The following is a 16,735-nucleotide window of genomic DNA, read 5'->3' as shown; positions in this document are numbered from 1 at the left end:
GGGGGTGGGGGGGGGGGTGGGGGGGGGGGGGGGGGGGGGGGGGGGGGGGGGGCCTCCCCGTTTGTTTTGCACCCACTCCTTTTCGTGCAGTTTGCCTCTCTGCCTTGTTCTCTCAGTTACCGTTTTGGTCATTCAGGCTTTCTGGAGCTGGACTTGAAAACTGAAGTCGCTGTTGGAAATGTTTATAATACTAGGTGTTTTGATCTGCATCTTCGTGAGCTGTTGCGTCCTCGCCACGTACGGGAAAGCCCTTCTGCATATGCATAATTTTAAGACTGTAGGTGGTCGCATTCCCTTCCAAAAGCAGAAGAATCGACCCTTAACTGAAGTATCCATGCTCAGGTTGTTTGCTGCTAGAATCAGCTGGGCAGCAGAGATCACATTAATAGTCGTCTTCAGATGTTCATTATAAAGCTCATCTTTTTACAATTACTGCAGTACACCTGCCATGAAAGTATAGCCCATCTCTAAATTAGTGAGACTTTATTTCCATTCCGTAAATTACTGGAATGTTGCCTTCTCTTTTTGCTAGTTACCTGTTTGTGGTTTAGTTTGAAAAGCCTCTAACATTTTTTCCTAGCAAGAATTTTCAACAATTCTCTTTCAACACTTTTTACCTTTAAAATTTCTCTTTAATAGAGGAGATTTCGGAAGGGAAACAGAACAAAAATCTTGTTTTGCAAGGCAGAATCTTGCTTTGTTTGGGTTTGTAAACTGGAATTTTCACAGACATGTCCCATTTTCTTACGCATCTTCATTTAGGAAATTAATATGCAGGGAATTTGGGGAAAAGTTTGGAAAAATAAGGGCAAGAGGGGAGGGCGCTATCCTGGCCCTTTCCAGACTTCAGTATTGATAGAGAGAGAATAATTCCCCATTTATTAGACATTTACACATTGTTTACTTCAATGACGTGGAAATTCATATTTCTCATATACACCACTTGTTATTGTTCTTACTTCCTGACTGGATGACTGGAAAAGGAAATTAAGCTGTGCTGAATGGCATGTGTTATTGATAGCACAGAAAAAGAACAAACTTCACAGAGAGAGCCTAAATAAACTATTATAGGCCTATGTTGCTTAAAGGTAACCAATTATTCCTGGTAGAGGTTTTGCTTTAGCTGTGATAAAAGTCTGAGGACACAAAAAAGGCAAGGTTGGGAGGGAGAGGTAATATGCTTTATTAGATTAACTCTTACAACTGGACAACTTTTGGGGCTCACAGGTACTTTGACTCCATACAAAGAGTCTATAAGCATATATTTCCTTTACTTTTACTATGGGAGGTGTCATGTATGGACCACATCCTTTGGAAAGGAGTTTGCTTTCTGTGCCATTAATGCTGCAACATTACAGCTGCTGGTGGTGTAACTTGCATGGAGTTCCACTGCAGCGAAAAGTGGGAGCTCCCGGCTTACTCCAGCTTACTGGAGATGTTTCTGCAGCTGGGTTTAGCCAGCTGCATGCTTTCCCCACCTCAGCATGGACACGTGCACCTCCTAACAGTGTCGATCAGACCCCAGGCTCTTCCACTTCAGCCAGTACTGCTCATAGCAAGGCCTGAAGGCAATTCATGCTCCAACACCTGCATCCAGCTTGGGTTCCCCTGCTGAAGGATTGAGAGCTGCAGTTATGCCTTCCCGTTCTGGGGCTTTTATAAATATTCTCTGTTAAAGTTTTACAGCTACAACTTCGCCATCCATTTGGATTTGGATTTATGTTACTGGAAAGTTGGTTTTGCTTTTTGCGCACCAATGCACAAAGCTGTTTTTGGCAGATTCATTAAACTGACTGAGGAGAGAAAAGGGAGGGAAGGCACTTAGACATCATCCAATACTCAAAGAGGACAACTGGGTATTTGTATTTGAAGAATTTGTATAATTCTTCTTTTATGGTCCCTGTTCAGTGGTCTTCAAAGTCAACAGTGTTCTTTGCATCAAACTCTATGGCTGTATAGGCTTTTAAAAAGAAACTCCACACATCAGTGTAGTCCAGGTTAGGGACTCCTCTTTTCCAGGCTAACGTGCTGAATGTGTCTCCTCTTCACATTAATAAAGGCATATGGGAAGAGAGGAAAGCAACCTCCCTGTTTCATGCTAGGAGCTGTGACATTTGGAGGCAGCACAAGCAAACAGCTAGCTCCTCTAGGAAGACTGCCGCTGCTTCTCCTAGCTGTGGGAAAAAAATCGGAGGCCATAAGTTAATTCTATTTTTGTCCAAACAGCCTGTGGAAAGCAAAATAGAGTTTCCTGTGAGAACATGCTGCTTCCAAAGCCTTCTGAGCCTGCCAGTGACTACGGTGCAGTGTCACGCAGCCAGTCTCCCTCACTAGCTGTATGCGCATGGTTATTAGGCAAGGACAACAAGGGTGGGCAATGGCACTCGTGGGCAAGCCAACATCTGTTTTGAGACTTTGCATAGGTGAATAGCGATGTTGTTCCATAGGGACTGTTTCCCACACAGGCTGGTAAGGGCAACCAGCGGGCACAAGGGTGACATTTATAGCTTGGTGTGTCAGCGGGAGGCAATGGGGGAGAAGGTTGTGGTCATGGCACCGATGCCTGTTGCTGCATGCTTGCTGCTCATCAGTCAGCAAGTGTTCCCTGAACAAAATTGTTTGGACTTGTCTCATTAAATGCTTTCCCCTAAAATGGCCACAGTTTGTTGCCAGAGTGTTTTTGTAGCCTCACTATAACCATGGAATCCCCCATAGCTTACAGGCACTTTCAGACCAAGAAACAACAGCTGAAACAACCCCTCATTTTCAGTCAGAGCTGTAGCTCAGAAACAATTTTACTCAAGTTTCCTGGACTTAAATTCACGGGCTACCCTTCACCTGTCAAGGTGAGATTTTGAGCTACTGATTGTCCTTGCTCAAAACACACATAGGAGCAAGACCCAGCAACTGCAGTCTGACTAAGAGGATGTATGTCTGTCCAACTATCCTGTGAGAGGTTATGCAAACCAGTGTGCTGACCATGGTCTGGGGTGTCATTGCTTGACATCTTCTTTCACTTTCTTTAACCATTTTCCCATTCTTCTAAATGTAGATTCCCAGGAAGGACAGATAATAATTTTGCTTCTGTCCTGGCACTTCCTGGTAAGACCTCAGCAGCGCATGGACAAAATGAGAATGATCTAAGGGAAATATATGCAGGGCTTCAGACTAGCACTTCTCTCACCACCAGCTTGCCTCTCCATGTTACAAGCCCAGCCACACCTCAGGAAGTCCCAGTTTTCGTGTAGAAGATCAGAAGTCTGTGTCATTTTTTTCAATCCCCAGCTTTATTCAAAGGTAGATGCTGTAACGTTTTGACACACCACAGAGAATTAATAGAAAAGGGCTCAAGATGTGCAGCACAGCCCCTTGCAGTTATGGGCAACAAACCCTGTAATGCCCTTCCCAGAGTATCACATTGTATCTTCACTGTAGCTGGCAGAAGAGAGCAGAGAAAGTTAGGCATCTTCCAGTTCCCGCTCTGGGCATAGCTATGGATCACAGATATCTACTTGTCCTCATGCCAGCATTGCTCTTCAGCTTAAATGGCTCTTTTCCTTTTTCCTTCCTGTGTGTGTTACAGACAGCAATCATGCTCTCCACCTTCTCTTTGCTAAAGCAGCCAAATCCTTCCATCCCCTTTCATACCTGTAAAACAAATATCATTGTTCTTCTCTGAGGCAGTGGCTGCAAATGATATTTTGGCTCCATCTTCCCTAAGATTCTGGGTTTTAAAGCCAAAAGGTCTTATAAGAGGTACACCTGCAGCTGACTCGAGGACAGTGCTTCCTGACCAGAGAGAGTTAAGCATCAACAGTATCCAGATGGTTTGTGCCTGGGCCTGGTGATGATGCATATACTTGGGGAATTTCCAGGTTTTGTTCATGATTCATTCAGCTTTGACTTCCCCGGCTGAACAGGGAAGATCTCACAAAACGTAGTAATAGTTTGCGTTAAAGAGCACTTCACACACAGCTTTGCACCAATTGAACTGAAGATTTTGAGATGACTCCTTCATGGGCATGTCATGGTGTTACATCATGAGCTTGGATCTGTATCAGTTTTCCTCTTCTGCTGTGTACAAGCAGAAGCTCACAGGAACCTTTTATAAGATTTGTTTTATCTGTCTCCAAGGCCATTTACTGCTGCAACGGGAGAGGACTTAGCTTCCCTTCCAGTCTGCCGTTTTGCTTGTATCCCTGCTTTAATAATGACAGTAATGCAAACTGTCACTCTCCTTTTATTCCAAAGGCAGATGACTTTTTACAACCTGACACCAGGTTTGCATCTTAGAATACAACTGCAGTCATTCAAATGAGTGATGAGAAATGCAGCAGAGCATCCTTTTGGTGCCAGGAACATATGCATCTACTCTTGGTACTTCAGTGATAATGAGATGCACCTTATCAGTGTGTTATGTGAGCATCTGCAATATCCTTAAGATGTTGGTCCCACTTCAGCTAACCTTCAGGTCCCACTTCAGCTAACTGCCAGGAGTATGCTGTAGTCAGAGGATGTGGTGGTGGTTTCAAGGTCAAATCGTGCTTATTGCTCACAATCGCTGTGCTTGATATATTCTGGAAAGTCGTGATGTAATAGGTTGTGTTTTGTTTCCTTCTTATGGAGCAGAAACTTGCAGAAACTCATAACAAGTCACTTGCCATGAAGATGCTCAACTATGTGAATGCTGCAGCACCGCTAGCAGCCACGCACACTTAGCACAGGCTGGTACTCCGCTATGCTTTCTTCTCCTGGTGCCATCACCACACTCACACTCCCTGCCTCTCATTGTGGGCTGATGGCTGCTTTAAACCCCCACAATCACCTGCCTCTCAGGGCATGCTCTGCTTTCATGGGGACAGGGGACACAGTCACTAGTGGGCCCAGTGCAGCGCGTCCCTCCCGGCACCTGCAAGCATCCCGGCTGTAGGCTGCACACCCTGCTCTCCACCTCCGCCTGCAAGCATGCTCAGCTTGTAGGACCCTGTGCCTCAGGGGCAGCAGGGAGGCCTCCCGGGAGCTGTGGCACAGCCTGTATTCTTCCCAGTGATAGTACCCTGTTGCACGTCCTTTCTGGGGAAAGCCCCATAACCGATGAATATTATTCCCCATCATTTAACCTCTGCTGCAATACTCCGCTGGAAAGGCAGAGTCCTTGAGACACCTCGGCTGACATTTCTTCCTCTGCCCCCTGCATCCTTCGCTCCCCCAGCCCCACTCGTCCCCCATCTGACAGTCTCCATGGCATGCCCTGTGCTGTCACAGGCAAAGAGGAGACCCATTTCTCCGCTGCGCCGTTCCCCTCCCTTTGCCAATGACTCATCCTTGCTGTGATTCCTTCAAGAAGCAAGTTAATACCATCAATTAAAAAAAAAGAAAACAAAATATTCAGTCCTTCCAGCTTCTCAGCTGCTTCCTTTTTACGTCGATCTGCAGGCTCTCCGAGGCATCTCATTTTGTGTGCTGCAGCATCAAGCACTGATGCCGCTTTCCCGATGACAGAAATGTTCTGTTCTACTGGCCAGCACTGCCTGTGCACATGGGGACATAAAATACTCTGCAGGACACTTTATCCGTGTCCCTAGAGGCTCCAGGGAAGAAGACTCAGGCAGGTGTGCTAGAGTGGCAGTGCCAAAATGTTATCGGTCATCCCTGTGCCACAGCCCAAGCGAAAGTCCACCTCTTGGCTCATCAGCACTCCCTGACTCAACGGCAGAGGCAGGAAACAAGGGCGGCAGAGGAGCTGCCCCACCTCAGGGGACCAGTGCAGCCCACTGATATTTATAGTAGAGTGGTTTTCAGCTGTTGTTTGAGCTGTTTCATTGTTTATGTCTATTCCTCTCTTCTCCGGGAAAAAGAAATCAAAAGGCAAGAGTGGAGGGAACCTAGAACAGAAATGATCCTGCTTTTCCAGAAGAATGATAATGGCTCCACTGTGTACTGTTCTTGTATCATAGCCTTCACAAAAATACCATTAGAGAGGACAGTTTGCAATTTGAAAGTGCCCCCTCCCCCAATTTAGTACACACTCAGACCTCAGAGATACAAACTGGCAGAGATTGTTCAAAAGCAGCACTCACCAAGGTCCAGGAGGGGCAGCAACAGAGCTCACGGCTTGTGGCTTCGCTTCATGTGGTCTTGATCCACCCAAGGTGCCTCGGCTACGCTTTTTGTGTGTTCTCAAGTAGTGGCCTACCAAATGTCTAAGAAAGGCCATTTTCGTCTTCAGCCCAACAATCTAATCCAATACTTTTCTTCTTGAAAATAAGGCAGGTTAATTTTGATATTTTTTGGCCACATGCAGTTTGTAGAACACAGAAAATAATAGAAAACATCTTTTAACTACCATACCTGTTTTATTCCTTATCCTTCTGACTACAGCAGAGAAATAGATCTTCCTGTTATCACATTCATTTCATTTCTACCAGACGTGTGTAAACTTTAACTTCTATGATACACGATTCAATTTCTTTTGGGTTTCAGAGACAGTGGTAAAAGGAAGGTGGAAAAACATCTGAAGAACGCCTGAAGAACATCCCTCATGTTATTACTGTTCCTGGTATCCCACCACCCCACCCTCGTTTGGGCTGTCGGATGAAACCAATAGCTCTCCTTTAGGCTTCTCTATGCAGAAAACAGAGGTTGTGCAGCACTGAAAGGGCCTCCTGGAGGAGAAGGCTGATGATTTGAGTTTTATCCTGTAGACCAGTGCAGACCAATGATGTTTTACTGGGTTAGCTTCTCATCATTCCCAAATATCTGCAGGCAGCACAGGCAGCAAAAGAAGTAAGCCCATGCTCTCACAGTGTCTTGACATATGATGGGACACTAATATCTAAACAAATCCGACACACCAAATATATGCCATTATAAGTACAGATGGCCAGTTACATTGCTCCCAGTTTCACTCTGGATTTTGCATGGCATGAAGCCCTCAGCGGTTGGTGCATCTCCACAGGACCTCCACCCTCAATGGTTCTCCTGGTCTGAAGGGCAGTTGGCCCAGTCTTACCACCCAAGTTCAGTGCTTCCATTGCCTCTCTTGTGACAGTCTCACACCCAAGTTGCAAAGCCACTTCTGCAGTATTTGCATGATGCCAAATGGCTGCCCATAAATCATTCACATGCTACCCCTTCCCTCTCCTTCCCTTGCCTCCCCTCCCCTCACTTTCCTGTTGTTGGCTTCTGTCCTAAAATAACTTTCTATCGCAGAATGTCTTTAAATCTGTGGTGGTCACTATATTTCACCTTTGCCTTTCTAGAGCTGGTCTGCCTTCATTGCCACCCTTTGTTAACTTGGAATGGCAGACAGCTCAGTAATACAAGAGATTATTATATTCTAAATACTTAAAAGAAACCTTTGTTTTAAATTGAAAGATCCAAATTTAAGTCCAATATTTCATTATCACTGCTAAAAGCACTGCTTCTCCTTGAAAGAGAAACAAAACTTGAGAACTGGTTCTCCTCTTGCTGCAGAGGATTTGATTCTCTCCCAGCCTATATGTGATATAGTTACTTATCCCTGTGTAGCCCAAAAAGAAAATGGGTGGTATGCAATGCTTATGAATGGTGTACTATCATGATAGTAAAATCTATAGGAAGACCAGCTTTATTTCTGCATGGTATTAGTCTTTAACACAGACAAACTATTGAGACTTAGTGCATCACCTTTTTCTTTACACCAAGTTTATGCTTTTATGTTAAAATTACATCTGAATAGATAGCTGTGAGATCAAACTAAGGGGTTGAGTTTTCATGTAGAAATGCAAAAGTGATGACTCTGAAAAGAGCGGTTCACCTGAACGTAGCCCTTAGCATTAAGTCAGCACAACTCCCACCAAGAGCTTTTGGGACTGGGCTCAGCTGAGGCAAAGAAATGTGTCAGGGGGGCACGTGCATGGTAGCAGATGAGCATACGGATGCAGTGAGAGCAGCCAGGCACAGTGCTGTGGATTTGCTGTGTGACTCAATGTATCCATGCAGACCCTGATTCGCAGGGGGAGTTGGTGAGCACCAGAGCGCAGCCCTGCAAGATCCACCAGTGGCTGCTCCTGGCCCTGCCCCAGCATCCCTACAGGGCACAGGCCCGAGGGCAGTGCCTGGTCATGCTTGTGGACCTGGCCAGGGCAGGCCCCACCACTGGGGACGGGAGAGTATAATTCCCACTGATTCCTAAGGCAGTAAGGTACCAACATAAATACGGTGATAATAATCTCCATCCTCATGGAGGTGAGGCAAGGATTGGTGTTATGAAGGCTCTCAGACACCAGTAAAAGATACACTTGATGCATGCAGTAAGATAAGGGCTGTATGTTGATTGTATGTAAATTATCTTTTTTTAGACTAACTAATGCAAATGGGGCAAAAATTGGCAAGCAGTCAGGCATGCGAACACACCTTCCTTCTCCACAAGCCCACAAGCTTGCTCTTGCTTACGATTTTAGACCAACCCTGCTGCAATCCTACCACCGATCTATACAGAAATTAATTTGAATCAGTGTGGTATTCTGTGGATGACTACAACTTAAATTTCAAAGAAATGTATGGCAGTAAGGATAGAGTTGTGGTTTAAGCACTCTAGAGGTGCAGGTTTATTTCTTTACAGCATCCTGAGTACCGCAGGGCGTGCTGCTGAGTGATGCAGCTTTCCAGCTCCTAAGATAAAATGCTCTTTCACAGATATGATGTTGGAATATTGTGGTGATTTGACATTTTGTGAGCTTTTAAAAAGTGTCCCTTGGATTTAATTCTCTATGTGGATATCAAACCACAGACCTAGAGAAGAAAGAGACTTGAAATAAGAAAGACAAAGTAGAGTGTATCAGAAGTTGAGACCAATTCACACAAGCCTTATAAGACTCAGAGGGAGAAGGTAAAAATACCAATCCCATACCTCCTAGAATTTTGTGATGAATCTGTGAAGATTTTTAAGCCATAAAGTACTCGCTGTGAAACTTTGAGTTTGGACACTTTGGAGATTTCTTTTCATGGAATGGCAAACTTTTTGTACAATCTGCTTACAGTTTCACAGTGAGGACACATTCAAGTAGAAGGAAATAGAAAAGTTGGTACTTTGACTTCGGAGTCTTTCTAAAGTTTCCAGGGATTCAAAGAAAGCAGGCGAGCAAGCAGTTCCCTCCACCAGAGTAGCCTTGGCCACCTGGAATATATCCTGTAACAGTGTGATATTGCTCCGGGTTACTTCGGTAGTCCAATAAATGTGAATTCAACCCTGGGGAAATAGAACTGTGCAAAAATGTAATGATAGGCTTATAAAAGTCATACTTTCCTAATATTCCATTGCTTTGCCAAGAGAAATATATTACCTTGGGGACTGAAATGGGTGTGTATTTGCTACATCCATCGTTACAATACATGTAATCTACTGCCACTTCTACCTACAGGTACAAGATGCTAGACTTTGAGGTCCCCTTACTGTAGCAACTCCAATGAAATCAGGGTACTTACGTCAAATAAAACCCGCACGGGTTTAGATGAGAATCAGAGCCATTAAAACAGTTTTATTTTAGTATTATTCCTGCTCTTTACCTCACACATAGGTCCACACTTTATCTTTTCAAAGAGATGTGTTGGCTGCAGTGGACCTACACCAATTTACACTGGAATATGTGTGTTTAAAACTGCCAAAAAGTCCCTGAGTGGAATATGTCAGCAGGAACATGCTTTCATGGGGTAAGGACTGTTCTTCACCCTTACAGCAAAGAAATGCAAATCAAAATCATTCAGACACCCTGAAGAGCCTTAACAAAATGACTGCCGTCGTCCCTGTTGCTTGTAGACAGACCTTGAGATTGATGAGGCCCTCTTGTTTCATGATAGCTCTCACCTGCGCTATCCTTCAGCGGTGGAGGTATATCAGCAACCTTCCCCTATGGGAATTGCTATGGGAATTCCTCCAAAAACATGCTTGCTTGGAAAATCCATCATGATTTTTCAACAAGGCTATTTTTCTTTGGAAAATGTTGATATTTTAGCATTGGTGGCCCACAGTCAAGAGAAGAAAACCACTCTTGTCTCCACGACCTTTTTCCGCCCCAACAATCCAAGCTTAGGGAGTTTGCAGGTTAAGAGACTTTTTGAGAATTGAGACACTAAGGTGAATATCTCTGCTCTGTGACACTAACCAACATGCTCTTGGCCATTTGGGCATGACTGAGTCCCACTTTCTGATTTCTTGTGTACAAAAACATTAAAGTCTATTTCATTCTGACATGGAGCGGAAAATGGTTGACATCTCCTGTCTTGGGTGTGCATGGCAAGCTGTTGGCAGTGGGGAGCTGCAGGGGTGGCCTCTGTGAGGAGAGGCCGGAGCTGCCCTCGGTACCAGCCGGCTCCAGCTGACACATCTCAGGGCACAGCTGAGCCCCTCAGCCAAGATGGTGGCACCTCTGAACTGACCAGAGGAGTCAGTGGCGCTTGTGTGAAAACATACTTAATAAAGGGTGGTAAAACCTGAGAGAGAGGGAACAGCAAGGCCAGAGGAGTAGGAGGCACTGCATGACAGAGCTGGTAACACCCTCCAAAGGGACTGTGGCACATGGATAACCCATGCCAGAACAGGTACTCCCCCAAAGAGTCTGCAGCCCATGGAGTACCCATGCCAGAGGATCGGAAAAGAGTGAGAAGGAAGGAGCAGCGGGAGAAAAGAGCGAGAAACAGCAAGTGGCAGAAAGAAACCATTGCGCTCTGACCCCAAGCCCCTGTCCCACCCATCACCTCACCAAAGGGAGTGAGTGCAACCTGCAGTGATAACAAGCGGAGTGGAGACCAGGAAGGGAGAGGAGAGTTGTCTGGCGCAAAGCTGTGCAGAGGAAAAGTGATTTCCCGAAGTAGTTAAATGTTTGTCCTCTTTGTTTCCCAATATCTAAATCAGTAATTAAATGTTTATGTTAATTGGCAATAAATTAAAATCTTTCCCCAAGTCCGGTCTGTTTTGCCCACAACAGTAATTGTGGGCAACAGTAAGTGATCTACCTGTCTTTACCTCAACCCACACGTTTTCTCACTCTCGTTCTTCCCATTCTCTCCCCTTCCCGCTGGGGAGTGTGAGCGAGTGGCTGGCTGTGTGTTTGGCTGCTGACTGGGGCCAACCCCCACATCCCCAAAACATCTGTGGCACAAGAAAATCATCTCCTGTCCTCTCTGACTGGTGGAGTAGCTGTGGGGATCATGAGGCATTTGAAGAGGCTGCCTGAAACGGCTATGAAGTCTCACCGTCAGGGTTTTTAAGGATCCATGAGTGAACAATCTGCCGGGAATGACATTGTAATCTGGGTGAGGTAGGGGAATAGATGAAGTGATCCTATTTCCTGTGACCATGTGGCTTAAACTCCTGTGTTTCTAATGCTCCAGCTACCACAGATCTGATCATTCAAAAATGACAAATGAAAGGGATCTGCATTCGTGTTTATGAACACCCACAAATGGATAGTTTTGCTTTTATCCTGAACAAACGCCTTCAAAATTTGGTTTTCAAATAATATCACATTTATTTCAGTATGCCTTGTATAAGAAGAATTCAGGGGTGCTTTTTCACAGTATTAAATAGCACTGGAACAAAGTAATCACTCAGGAATAGTGGAGCATATCTTATCTCACTGCTCCGTCGGCAGCAATGCAGACACCACGTGGCTGAGTGCTTCCTGGAGTGCCAGCAGGAGTTAACCAGACTAGGACGATTCAGGCAGAAGTCCAAGGATGATACTGAGGAAAGAAAAACTACAACTTTGTTGGGTTTTGTTGGTTGGTTGGTTGGTTGGTTTGCTTGTTTGTTTTGGTCATTCCTAAAGGTGTACATTGGCCATCCAAGAGAAAAAGAATGGTAGTTGTTCTTCCCATGTTGTCCAGCCAGAATATTCTGGACTTCTCCTCCAAGCTGGTATGGATGAGGCAGCTTAGCTTCTAAGAAACTCTTACCATATGTGGCCTCCTGGCATAGTCTGTTGCTCTTTGTAGCTCGGACCACACTGTTGGAGTGAGGTCACTGCAGACCTAATGTGCTGTGGTCCTGATGTATAAGTGTAACTGTGTGGTGCTAAAAACGACTAGTAATGATCTTGAAAGAGGAATAACTTGCTGCCTTTTTCCAAATAAGCAGAGCAAAAAAATCAATGCAAAATGAAAAAAAAAGCTATGTCTGAAATATTCCTGTCAGTAACAATCCTCAAAAATATCCACTGGAGGAGGTAGGAGGATAGGAAGTGTTCAGTAATTTTTTTGGTCTACCATATTTTTTATCACAGTAATTCACTCAAGTCTGTCAATGGTGTATCTGCACAGAGAGCATCAGCCAGTCATTGGTAACTGATGCTGCTCCTCAGAGTCCTGAGCACATGGGGACTTGCAACTGGGGAACTGAGGATAGCTGTCACAGATGAACCTGTCATATTATTAGGAGCATTTATCTATACTGTGTAAGTTCTTAAGCCACTTAGGGTTTTTCTTTTTTTGGTTGGGTTTTTTCCCCCACAAAAATCCTTATCTTAAAATGTTCCTGCCTCATTTAACACCAATTTCTGCTAATATATTTCCATGGTGTAATATTGTCATGTAAATTTAGCTTGACTGCATGACGATGCAGGGATTTGCAAGTGTTGCTGAAAGTGTTGCCGTGGGAATCCACATTAAGCTGTGAAAGTAAAATCCTACACTTTGTCTATAATAAAGCAAAAGGGCTCCTGAGACCTTCCACCTTATCCTCCAGCCATGCCCAGCCTCGTAAAAGCTAGGTAAAGCACAGCGTGTAACTGAATTGGTCAAAAATGGGATTCCTGCTGCCAAGCAGTGGCAGGACCATTGGAGGCAGCACCTACATTTTTGACAAAAAGATCCCATGTATGAAGTAGAGAGAAAGTGCTGGAGTCCAGCAAGTGCCATGCTGACCTGCTGTCTGTTTAGGATGTTTGCAGACTAAAAAAGCCCAGCACAGCTCTTGGAAAAAAAAATGTATCTTTGATGCTATTTCAGCTCACAAGGCAACATTTTCTTTCTCCAACCCTAACGGCCTCCCCACACCCAGTCCTGGGACTGCGAGGGCCCCAAGGGATGCGGGATGTGAACAAGCACACTCCGGCCAGATCTGTCACGCTGTGACAGATCACAGTGTGGTATGTGACCGCTATGCACGCAGGCCCCTGGCCCTGCAAGGGGGCTGGTGACAAGCACAAACACAAGGGATGGCTGAGCTCCACAGCCCGGCAGAGGTGCCAGGCTGGCACCACGTGCCCCTGCCCTATGCAGGGATGGGGCTGGCAGAGCTCGACGTGCTCCAAGCAGAGGGATACCCTGGCTTTGTCACTGGCTTCAAATACACCGGCAGGGAGGAAAACACCCTACATGTTTTCTTTTTCAAAGGAGAATTGCTGCAAAAAGCCTGACACGAGAGATGAAGGCAGGGAAGGAGAGGGGCATGTATTGTATCACTCTGTTTTCACCCATGAGATTAGGGAACCGCTGTTTTGCCTTTTTCTCCCTAAAGAACATTTTGCCATTGCCCAGGTGCACTTCAAGGAAAGGGGCCAAAGCAGCAGCAAGCCAAGGCATCAGTGCCAGACAGACTGCAAGGTATGGTAAACCCGATTTAAGTGAAGGGAGGCCTCTTGCCCATATCATTGAGATCTATAATGCCCAGACATTAGGTCACCATGGTCTCTCTTAAGAAAAAGCATATGTTCAAGGAAAGCAGATTGTCTTGGCTGTCAGTTCCTGATTTAGCCCCTACTCAGTATTTTCTATTTGAATTTGGCTACCCTAGCCAAACCCTGCTTGGATGATTGACATTTTTATAAGAGACTAGCAAATAGCAGATGACAAATGATTTACATCTCCTGCAGATTTATGAAGCTTTGGATTTATAAACATTTTCATGACTATGCCACAGATATCTAAATGTTTCCAAACAAAGAGAAACAGAAGCTCCCAAGGAGTGAAGACCTCAGTATTAGTTGGTTATTCCAGAAACTGGAGTTTTGTTATGGAACCAACTCCAACACTTGACCTGTCTTTTACCCTTTGCTCCATCCCTTTCACTTCCATTGCCCACTTCTCATTGTTCATCCTCTCACTTGCCCATGTGCTTTCATCCTTATGGGTTTTAATGCAAGTGTGCAGAGCTTTTTCATGTTATGTTGATTTCTAAGACATTCGGAAAGGTTAAGGATACTGTCTTTGAAAAGCCTTGAATATGAAAGCAACCTATGCATTTACAGGCTGGGACTTTCAAAGAAATGCAGGTACTTCACTTTCCATGGGACAGCCTGTTGTACCCATTCTCTCCTCCCAGTGCTCTACTGATAAACGCATGCTCACACAGAAAAAAAAAATTAAATAAATCTATTTACTTAGACACTGAGCTGCACCAGCATGACAGCATTGCTCAGTATCTGCAGTCCAGAAAACACCTTCCTGCAGCAACTGCTTGAACACTGTCAGACTTTGCAAAGCCACCACTCCCACCCCCAAGCATCCCCATCACACGGCTCAATATTCCCCTTGACAGCTCCATTGCATGTCTACTATAAAACGTCCTTGGCCAGCCAGTTCCGAGTTTTGGACAAAGGGGTAGGCTCAGTGTGGTGCCACAAAAGGTGCCAGCTGAGGTTGACTGTGCTGAATGTAAAGCCTTAAGCATGCTGCTGCAGCAGTAGTCATGACCTATTTCCATTTAAACACCAACCTCCCATAACCTTCCTTTTGGAAGTTCCTCGTTCACTTAATTAACTGTAAGCCTCTCTTTTTGTATTACCTTGTCCCTCTGCTAATCTAGTTCACTGCAACCTCCTCGAAACAAGGTGGTTGGCTTCATCATTGAAATTCATGAGTGAACTTTTAATCTCATTTAGTGGTCAAAATGGGAGGGCACAGGTGCCAGCATGGAAATTCTCAAGTCCTGGTATAATGCTATTGCAGTTCATTGCTCAGTTGTAGAAAGCGTCAGGGTATTTTATGAGGTGCCCCTAAGGCATACCAGCCTTTTCTGCCCCAGGATTGTGCTGGTCCAGCCAAGACTGTGCTCCCAGTACAGGTGCTAGGACTGAGTTTTTTCACGGGCTTTATTGTAGGACCCTATGGTTATAGTCCCAAAATCTGAATAAGATCTCAGATTAACATCTGGTGGGAGCCTTTTGCGCCATGCTGACTTCTTGGAAATACAGTTCCACCCAAAGCAAACAAATTGCCCTTCAGACAGCTGCAAGGCTCTGTGTGAATAATGCCCTGCTTGGAAGCAGGCTGTGGGATGAAGAAGGGGTTGAAATCATTGGCCATCATTTTATTCTGGTTGCATAATTCTGTAAAGCCTTCTCTCAAGCTGCCCTGGCTGCCTCTGGGAACCACCTTCTTGCTCGAACGTGTGAGCCAAAGCCTGAAGAGGGTTGCTGCAAGAAAGGTAAAGCATTTGTCCCATGACAAGTGAAAGAAATGGCCAGGGACCTTGCTTCTGGAGCCTGATCTGCCCACCGCTGTCATTTTAGAGTTTCCCTGTTCAGCTGTGAACGAGCATCCTGATGCTGAGGAAATCTACATCCAGGCACATCAGTGAGTGCCACATTAGCAGCAATTTCTGCTCAGAGCTCCCCATTGTCTCCTCAATTAAAAATTGAGATCGGGACCAGCTAAAATAAGCTTTTCAAAAGGTCTTTTCTGGAGAGAGGAATACCCATCTTTTGGAGCTATTCTTTTCCATATATACACACTAGGAGCAAGCAATGAGTTACTGAAGTGCATGTGTGTGTGTGCACATATGCATACACATATACATGCCTCGTAAAGAGATTTTGTTTTGAAACAGCAGTTAAGGCACATTTGCCAACACATAAATTAAAGGCAAGGAGCTATACTAGGCAGGAGAGTCAGAACAGAGACCTGCAGGGAAACATCAGTCTCTCATTTGAGTAAGAGAGTCTGCTGATTGCTGAAAGCAGCTTTCTCGCTCTTTCTCTTCTAACACAAAATTTTCTGTCTTTAAAAGCAAGCTGTTCCCTGCAAGGATTTGCTAAAAGGGTAAAACTTGCTAAAAGGGTAAAACTGCGAGGGAAGCATTCCTCCTGCAGCAACGCTGCTGGAGCCTAATAACCTTAACTGACCTTAGGCGTCTCCATGCTCCAGCTCCGTATCTCCTCTTAGCTCACTCTGCAAGAGCTACTTAACCTAATTAGAGGAGGAGACACCTCAAGACTGTGGCAGGCGAGGAAGTGGGGGAGGGTGGACAACGCACGCTTTCGTCATGTGTCCTCACGCATGATTTGTACAGGATGAAAAAAATTCCCTCTTCCCTGAAAAAAAGGATAAGCTCCACCTATGCGAGCACGGGAGAAACAAGCCAGGAAACCCGCGCCCCGCCGTGCAGCCGGGCTGCGCTTCCCGGCAGGCTGTGCTCCCGCATCGCCCTGGGCTCCGGCACTGCTGCATCCTACGCCGGGGACAAATTATGTGGCACATGTAGGTCTGCCTCTGCAAGGACTGCACCGTCCCCTGCTCTTCCTATGGGTGGAACCCAAAGGCAAGCCGTGAAAACGAGTAGAGGATCGCTATGAATTTCCTGCATGGGCATCTTGGTGGCAACAGGGCTGTTGAGCTGGATGCAATGCAACAGCTGTGGAAAACAGCAAATGATTACGAGAAAAGCGAGCAGTCTTGTCTTTAATTCTTGTAACAGAAAAACAAGAGGGCATCTGTGAAATGAGCCTGGCAAAGTTTTCTTTTCCTGATTTTGCTT

The sequence above is a fragment of the Aptenodytes forsteri genome, unplaced genomic scaffold, assembly GCF_000699145.1.
Source record: "Aptenodytes forsteri isolate BGI_AS27 unplaced genomic scaffold, ASM69914v1 Scaffold251, whole genome shotgun sequence".
Taxonomy (NCBI): Eukaryota; Metazoa; Chordata; class Aves; order Sphenisciformes; family Spheniscidae; genus Aptenodytes; species Aptenodytes forsteri.
This window is presented reverse-complemented; position numbering follows the sequence as displayed.